Raw genomic sequence first — 9,398 nt, 5'->3', positions numbered from 1 at the left:
CAGGGTAACTGTAGCTTCATAAAAGGAATTTGGCAATGACTCTTCTGTTTCTATATTGTGAAATACATTAAGGAGTATAGGTATTAGTTCTTCTTGGAATCAACTTCCTGTTTTATTATTATGTTCTGGCCTTCCTTTTTTTTAAAAAAAATCTTCCTTTTAAATGTATTTTTATTTTATGGGCATTTGGTGTTTTGCCTGCATGTATGTCTGTGTGAGGGTGCTGAATCCTGGAGTTACAGACAGGTATAAGCTACCATGTGGGTGCTGGGAATTGAACCCAGGTCCCCTGGAAGAGCAGTCAGTTTTGCTCTTAACCGCTGAGCCATCTCTCCAACCCCTGGCCTTCCTTTTTAAAGCTAATGCCCAGCTAATATAAATGTGTTCTAGTATCTTCAGTTCTATTCTGTAGGGGCTAAAATAACTATTGAGGGTCTTTCTGTGGCTAGGAACAAGCGTGACCTCTGCCAGCAGCCCTAGTGACCAGTACCCTAGTGACCAGCACCCTAGTGACCAGTACCCTAGTGACCAGCACCCTAGTGACCAATACCCTAGTGACCAACAGAGAATCTCCACTAGGGTTCTCTCAGACACAGGTGTTGGAGACAGGTTTTTCCATTTCACAGTATCTACCTTCTGTGTGTTTGCCAGTTCGAGCCTGCTACACAGCTGAAGGGCAGTCCTCCTCGGAGCCCTGGATAACTGTTAGAATACATGATTGTGCCCCCTAGATCCTCCCAGAGCTACAAACACCAGCATGGGTAGCTGTGTCCTGTGCGGGAAGGCCTTTGGCACAGACCCTGGAAGAAATGGTAGCCACCTTTCAGTTCTTCAGACTCCTTTGTTCTAAGAACAGCTTCATTTTACTAATGAAGATAGTTGTGAAGTCCTACTCAATCTAATATTAAAATTCCTAACTTTCATCCGACTGAAATTTCCCCCGTCTTTTTGTACCACCATCATCTCAGAAATACGGAGACGGTGGCTTCTCCTGATTCCTAAGTGTTGTTTGGGAGGCTACATTCATCATAATTCTCTGGAGAAATAGAGCCAGTCAGATAAAGGAATTCACGATCAGAAATTGGCCCATGGATGATGAGGCCCAGAGATTCCATGATCTGCCATCTACAAGCCAGGCAGGCATGTGGTGCAGTTTGACTCTAACGTCCTGTGGACCAGAGGATGTGATCCTTGGTCTAAGGGCAGAAGACAGATGTTGCAGCTCAGTAGTCAAGGGATATTAAATTCTCCTTCGTCCTCTGCTGGCCAGGACATTGGTAGATCGGATGGTGCCACCCAAGCAGCAAAGGCCATTTGCTCTAGTCAGTGCATCAACCCAAATCCCCTCACAGAAATCCCCAGAGATAAGACTACAGCAAATGTCTTGGTACCTGGGAACCACTCAAGCCAACCACCACAGGGGCCCTAAGGAGAGAGCGGAGATGAGGAGTGTGGTTTGGAGGGCTGGGGTGCCATTTGGTGCATGGCACTTACAAACTGGGCTTACTCGTTCCCCAGGACAGGCTCTTTTTCCTGTAGAAAACACCTTCTCCAGTTCTCAGAGGAGGCAGAAGAGGCTTTCCCTCTGCCTCCCTGCTGGGTTGGTGTGTGTGTGTGCCAAGGTTGGGGAGACCCTCATAAGACCCCTACCTTCTATGGGGTCCCCTCCAGTCCACAGGAAATATGCAAATGCCTTGACTTCTGCTTAGGAGTGCCTTGGCAAAGAGTGCCACTAGACAAGGGTGTCTTCAGCACCCTTCCAAGTCTGAACTGCTCTCTGTGGCCTCTGCCAATAAGGAACTTGTTGCTTTCTGGAAGTGGTTACTTGCTTATTGGTTGTACAAAATCAAGATCTGCATTGTAACATTTTAAGGCATGTACAGAATGTACTTTGATAATGTTCTCTGCCCATCTAGTCCTATGTCTCCTTGATCCTCCTCCAAGATCACCCCCCCTCGACTTGCGCGTTTTTTGTCTTTCTTTGTGCCACACAAAAAAGAACACACATCAGAAGGAGGGGGAGCACGAGCAAGGAACTCAGGACCGCGAGGGGTACACCCACACACTGAGACAATGGGGATGATCTTTCGGGAATTCACCAAGACCAGCTAGCCTGGGTCTGAAAAAGCATGGGATAAAACCGGACTTACATAGCAGACAATGAGGACTACTGAGAACTCAAGAGCAATGGCAATGGGTTTTTGATCCTACTACACGTACTGGCTTTGGGGGAGCCTAGGCAGTTTGGATGCTCAACTTACTAAACCTGGATGGAGGTGGGCGGTCCTTGGACTTCCCACAGGTCAGGGAACACTGATTGCTCTTCAAGCAGATGAGGGAGAGGGACTTGATGGGGGAGGGGGAGGGAAATGGGAGGCGGTGGCGGGGAGGAGGCAGAAATCCTTAATAAATAAATAAATTTAAAAAAAATAAAAAATAATAAAAAAAAAGAACACACAAAACGTTTGTCCAATTCAGGCTCGTTTCACCTAACATGATGGCCTCCAATTCACTTTCTGGCAAACAATACAGTTTCATTCTTTGGGGCTGAATGATACTCCGTTCTGTAAATGTTCGTTCATCTGCTGATGGACACTCAGGCTATCTCTAGCTTGGCTGATGTTATTTTGTCTCTTTTATTTTCTTTTGGTGCAGAGGACGCAACCCAGGGCCTTACACTTGCTAAGCAAGTGCTCTACCACTGAACTAAATTCCGAACCCCTAATGGCTGGTGTAAACAGTGCGGCCACAAACATGGTTATCTCTATCGTAGGCTGACTCTGATTCCTCGGGGAGCACACCCAGTGGGTGTGTAGCTGGGTCACATGGTAGTTCTACTTTTTTAAGGAATCTTTATATTGATTTTCCTAAAAGACTAATGAAAATCACCATCAACAGTGCCTCCATTTCTGACAGTATTCTTTGTTGTTGTTTTGTTGGATTTTGTTTTGATTTTCGTTTTTTTAAGACAGTTTCTCGGTGTAGCCATGACTCTATAGACCAGGCTGGCCTTGAACTCAGAGATTCACCTGCTTCTACCTCCTGCATGCATGCTGGGATTACAGGCATACACCACCACTGCCTGTCTATAATGTTTTTGTTTTGTTTTGGTGTTGTTTTTTTGAGACAGGGTTTCTCTGTAGCTTTGGAGCCTGCCCTGGAACTAGCTCTTGTAGACCAGGCTGGCCTCGAACTCATAAATATCAGCCTGCCTCTGCCTCCTGGATACTGGGATTACGGGCATTCACCACCACTGCCTGGCTATAATGCTTTTGTTTTGTTTAGTATTACTAATGATAGCCATTTTAACTAGGGTGGGACTGACTCTCAACATGGTTTTGACTTGTATTACCCTCATAAGAAAGGTAAAGATGTTGGACGTGGGTTGGCCCAATTACTACGTAGGTGAAAGCACCTGCTGCCAAGCCTGATGACCTGACTTTGATCCCTGGTACCCAGGTGGTAGTGGAAGAAGATTACCACAAACCGTGATCTGACCCTCACAGAGCAAATACACACAGTGTTCACACACAAACACACGAAGGTAATAAAGAAATCTCAGACACTGAACTCTTTTCAAGTATCTGTCAGTTGCATTTCCTCCTTTACAACATGTTCCGTCATGTGTAATGATGCTTATCCGTACCGTCAGCACTCAGGAAGCTGAGGCAGGAAGATCAGAATGCAAAACCCGTCTAGGCTGTGTGGGAGAGACCTTGCCACAATCAAATGGGCCAGGTCTGAGCATTTCTTTTGCTCACCTATCACGCGGATAGATGGTTCCTCTGCTCGTCCACTTTTGAAATCCCATCCTGGAGGAGAATCCCTAGCCAGGGTTTTCTCCCATTCCGCAGACTGTCTGACTCTGTTATTATTTCCTTTCCCGTGCCATGTAGACCCTGTGCAAATCGACTCAACTCCATTTAGTCAGTTGGCTATTATTTCCGAGGCTTGTGAAGGCCTATTCAGGAAATCGTTGCCTATGGCTGTATTTCAAAGTGTTTCCCCTGTGCATTCCTCCAGCACTTTCCAGGTTTCAGATCTTGACCCATTTTGAATAGATCTGTTTTAAATGTGTGTGTATAGCTCAGGATGGCCTTTAGCACACTATATGGCCTAAGTCAGGTTCACACTTGCAGTCTTTTTGACTCGGTCTCCTGAGTGTTGAAATTATAAAAGTGTGTCACCATACCCAGTTCTCATAGTCGCTTTTATACAGAGTGTGAGAGAGATGCCTCTAAATTCAGTCTTTTATATAACGGAAATCCAGTTTTTCCAAATGCCATTTACAAAAGAGGCTGTCCTGGGGCTGGAGAGATGGCTCAGCAGTTAAGAGCATTGCCTGCTCTTCCAAAGGTCCTGAGTTCAATTCCCAGCAACCACATGGTGGCTCACAACCATCTGTAATGAGGTCTGGTGCCCTCTTCTGGCTTGAAGGCATAGACACAGACAGAATATTGTATACATAATAATTAATAAATATTTTTTAAAAAGATGCTGTCTTTCCTTTAGTATGTGTTGAGGGCTTTATAGAGAATTGCATAGCTGTAGGTAGAAACTTGGATTTGTTTCTGGGTTCTCTCCTTTCCTGTCAGCCTCTATTTCTGTTTGCTTTCTGTTGCTGCCATAAAAAAAGCCGTGACCAAGCATCCTGGGGGAGGAAAGGGCTTATTCCAGCTTACATTTCCAGATAACAGTCTGGCGGGAAGTCGGGGAGAAAACAAGCAGACGCTGAAACAGAAAACACCCACGGAGGAAGGCTGTCTGCTGCCTCTCTGCTTGCTCGGCTAGATTCTTAGAGCTTAGGTCTATCCGCCAAGGATGGCACCACCCACAGTGGACCCTCTCAACAATGACCAATCAAGATGATTCCTTGCAGCCTTGGGTGCAAGCCAGCCTCGCCGAGGCAGCTCTTCGGTTCACTTTCCCTCGTCCCAGGTGGCTCTAAGTTGCATCAAGTTGACGCTGAAAACTTGTGCAGGGTGTTAGGAATATTTTCCTAACAGCGAGCTCTCCGCCGACGCATAATCCCAACCAAGCCAAATCAAAACAAGACAAATTAAGAGATATCCAGGTTTAATGGAAGTTCTGCGCTCTCGGGTGGCCCGAGGAAGCTGAGCAAACTCAACCAGTGGGAGGAAGAGAAGGAGACCACGTGTTCCTCTTTTGGGAGTTCACTTAAATATTCTTGGGAAGTGATCCTGACCTCCCCTCCAGGGAGGGGTCAAGACCTGGCCTTCTGGGATTTGGAGTCCAGAGCGCTAACTCTCAGGGTCAGGTGGCTAGGATAGATACAAGGGGCTGGGATCTAAGCTCCCAACTGAACACAGGGTCCGCCCAACATCAGTCCTCCTGTTACAGCTCTATGGCGCACGTTACAATCAGACATTTCAATACCGCCAGCATCACTCCTTTGCTTAGAGTTACTTTGGCTCTTTGGGCTCCTTCTGCCTCCATGTAAATTTTACTTCCCCCCCCCCCTAGTCTGCAAATTATTGGGATTTTGATGGGGATTTCATCAAAGCTGCTAAGATCACATTTATTATGTAGCCATTTTCACAATATTAATTCTGTTAATTTATGTCACTCTTCTGTAATGTCTTTTCTATCTTCTTTCTACCGTTCTTATAGTTTTCATTAGAGAAATCTTTCTCCACGTTGGTTAGGTTCCTGCCTACGTGTTTTATTCTCTCTGAGGCTATTTTGAATGGAGCTGTTATTTGGGTCTCACTGAGTTTGTTACTGGTATATTAGAAAGCCACTGGATTTTTGTATGTTAATTCTGTATCTTGTTAGCTTGCTTTTAAGGTCTAGAAGGCTTTTGGTGGTATCTTTAGGTCTCCTAAACTTAGCATCATACTGTCTGTAGGTAGGAGGTGTTTGAATTCTTCCTCCCTTGTTTCCACCCCTTTTAGTTCTTTCGCATGATTTATTGCAGTGACTATGGGCTCAAGTACTACACTGACGATTAGTGACGAGGTGCAGACATCTGTTTTCTTCCTTATTTTAAAGGACCTGATTTTCAAGGTAATGCTTTCAGATTTTGCCCATTCTGGGTGATGTGATCTGCAACTCTTCATGGAGAGCCTTCTTGTTCCCTATATTACGTTTATTGCTCTGCACAGGTTGAATCAGCCTTGCGTCCCTGGAATTTGATCCTTTTTAAATAGTAAAAGAGGCTTCATAGAGATATCATCAAAATACAATGTTTAACAATGTTGTGATCTTTCTAATGTGTTGTCGAATTTGGCTTGCTTTTTGTTAAGGATTTTTGCACCTATGTTTATCAAGTACCTTGGCTTAGAGTTTTCTCTATTGCCACATTTTGGCATTAGTTTGGAGTTGACTTCATAGACTTAGAAGCATCCACTCCATTTCTAGTTTATAGAAAGCTCGAGGCACACTGACCTTAGTTCTTCTTTAATAACCCTGAAATTTCAACAGTGAATCTCCCCATCCAGGGATTTCCCTTGGTGAGAGACTTTAATTACTACTTTAACCTCATAACTTGCTATTGATCCACTGAGGCCTTCTCCACTCTCCTGATCCAATTTTGGCATATCATAAACACTGAGAAACTTGCTTTTTTTTTTTACCAGATTTTCCAAATTATTGGAGTATAAATTTTCAAAATAATTTCTAACTATTCTCTGGATTTCAGTGGTGTGTTATAATACACACACACACAACCTTCCAACATTTCAATTTGAAATATTTGTTCTTCACTGAAAACGGACTATGACAACATCCACTAACAAACTGAGCTAGAGCCCACCTAAATAGGTTTTGAATTTGTTCTTCAATTTGTCAGTCAGTACAGCCATCTGACCACCAAGCTGCAATGATGGAAACTGGACCAGGCCATGCTATTATTAATAAAGGCTCTTTATTAACTCAAGAGCTATTTCAGTTATTATTGTGCAGGTGCATGATGCGTGGGGGGCGGGCACATGCATGCTGCAGGGCTTGCGTGGAGATCAGAGGGCAAAATTTGGGAGACAGTTCTCATCTTTCACTGTGGGTTCTGGGGATCAAACTCAGGTTGCTAGGCTTGAGTGGCAAGCGCTTGCATCCACTAAGCCATCTTGCTGGAACTCACGAATGGAATCTTAAGGATTCTACTTCTTTATCATTGAGGACAGGTATGTCTGTTGTAAAATCAAGAAGGCTTGGTATTTTACAGCAGGACTAACCACCAGTACACACAGAGGGATTTTTGATGTTCTATCTTGTCAAACAGAAACAGGACGAATAAAGTGCCTTCTTGTTGATTCAACAGGGGTGTACAGGATTCAGTTATATCCTTCTGGAGGGGGGAGTTATTTGTTTATTATTGGTTTTCATTCTGCGACCATCATCTGTGTGAGCGCTTCATGGTTGAGTGCCCATCTCCACCAACTTCTGTGTCTCTGATGATATCATATTCCATTTGTTATGATTTTGGCATAAGAAGAACCCTTGTAGTGTCCCATGGCAGGTGGGTCCAAACCCAATGGGTGATAGAATACGCCATGCAGGCAGAGATAAAGGGAGGAGTTTTATTGGGGGAAGGGAAGAGAGTGAGGAAAGGAAGGGAGAGGAGGGAAAAGAAGAGAAAGAGAAAGAGGGGGGAGGGAGAATAGAGAAAAAGCAGGAAAAGTCCTGCCTGACCCTTCAGAAGAGCAGCAAAAAGAAGAGACAGGCGGAGTGGGTGGAGCTTGTCTCTTAAAGGGACCTTTGTACCTGCATAGAGACTAGCACCCTGGGCTGGCTAGGGTCCTGCCTGGGTACATCCTGCTAGATGACAGGGCAGGCCAGCATGATGCTTGAATCCTGACACTATTAGCGTCACTGTCACATATGATCATGTGACATAGTTCTGCTGTATTGATGTAACCGTCTCCATCACTGTCAAAGACTGGAGATGCCACAAGGTTCTCTTTTTTCCTCTCTCTTTTATTTTTCTAGCTATCATGAGGAACAAAATATCCCTAGAAGTCCATGGCACCATTATCAGCACTACTTCCTAGATCATATCTTCAATTCAACTTCTGTTGGGTTTTGACCATGTGACCTCATGACAACTGCCAGTTGCTTTGTGGCAGTTGGGCCATCACTGCCTTTACTGGATAAGGAGAAAGTTTGTTGGTGAATTCAGCCACCTTCTTCAGCCAGCTGATCGTCCATGGAGACAGTGAGGGATGGAGGAGCTGAGAGCGAGGGCCGCTGGGCCAGCAGAAGGTACATGATGGTGGCCAGCTGTGCTGGTGACGGGAGAACACAGAATCAGGCTGCGTCACTGTCTTGTTCTGTCCTGCAGCCTCGCCCCCAACAGCAGCTTGGAGTCCCTGAGAATGCCAGTGCTATTCTTTGTGGTTGTTTGTGGTGGTGGGAATGGAATCCAGGGACCTGTGTGTGCCAGTCAGGCCCTCTTCAGCTGAGTCACCCCACTCTTGAAATGGGGACATGGAAGTTCATTGGCCTGGTAGAGAAACAGGGTCTCTCTTGGGATGAGGGTTTAATATTGCCATTGGGTCCTCGGCTGGGAAAAGGCTGCTTGTAATATTTCTTTTATATCATCACAGCTTCTTATCCTTTTTACAAACTGCCAGGATTGTTAAGATTGTGTCCTACTGTTAATATCTATTTTCTGAGCTTTAAAAATTATATTTTAAGCAATTTACTTCATATATGTGTGTGTGCGAGGAACCACATGTGGAGGCGCTAGGGCAATGTAGAGGAAGGGGTTCTCTCCTTCTACCATGTGCGTCTTAGGGTTCAAACTCAGGTCATCAGGCTTGATGGCAAGTGCCCATATCCTCAGTGCTGGCCCAATACCTATTTTATATTGAAATTGCTCATCTACTCTTTCTGCCTGTTTTACTAGATTTCAGTATGAAGATGTTTCTCACTTTGTGACATTTTGTGAAGCATTTCCCTCTGTTAGTTGGACTGGCAGGGGAACTTTAGGAAGTGAAGCTTAGCTGTAAAATGATCTTGGAATGATGCTTTATAATATGATAAACCTTTAACAGGATTCCTGCGTTTTCCTAATGTGCTTAGCTGGCAACATTTTTCTATCTCTCTCCAGGTCATGTTTAGCAGTATACACCTTCCCAAAGACCTCTTCTTTTCCTTTTAGACCCTCAGATGCATTACAATGCAATTACAATTACAATGATGCTCTTGCATTGCTCTACTGTGACTTTCATAGCAGATCCCCAATGATCCCTTAGCAGATCACAGTGATTCCATAGCAGATCCCCAATGATCCCTCAGTGGATCCCCAGTGATTCCACGCAGATCCCCAGTGATTCCATAGCAGATCCCCAGTGGTTCCACAGTGGATCCCCAGTGTTCCCTTAACAGATCCCCAGTGGTCCCATAGCAGATCCCCAGTGGTCCTATAGCAGATCCTA

The sequence above is a fragment of the Microtus ochrogaster genome, unplaced genomic scaffold (genome assembly GCF_000317375.1).
Source record: "Microtus ochrogaster isolate Prairie Vole_2 unplaced genomic scaffold, MicOch1.0 UNK24, whole genome shotgun sequence".
In the NCBI taxonomy this organism is placed as follows: domain Eukaryota; kingdom Metazoa; phylum Chordata; class Mammalia; order Rodentia; family Cricetidae; genus Microtus; species Microtus ochrogaster.
This window is presented reverse-complemented; position numbering follows the sequence as displayed.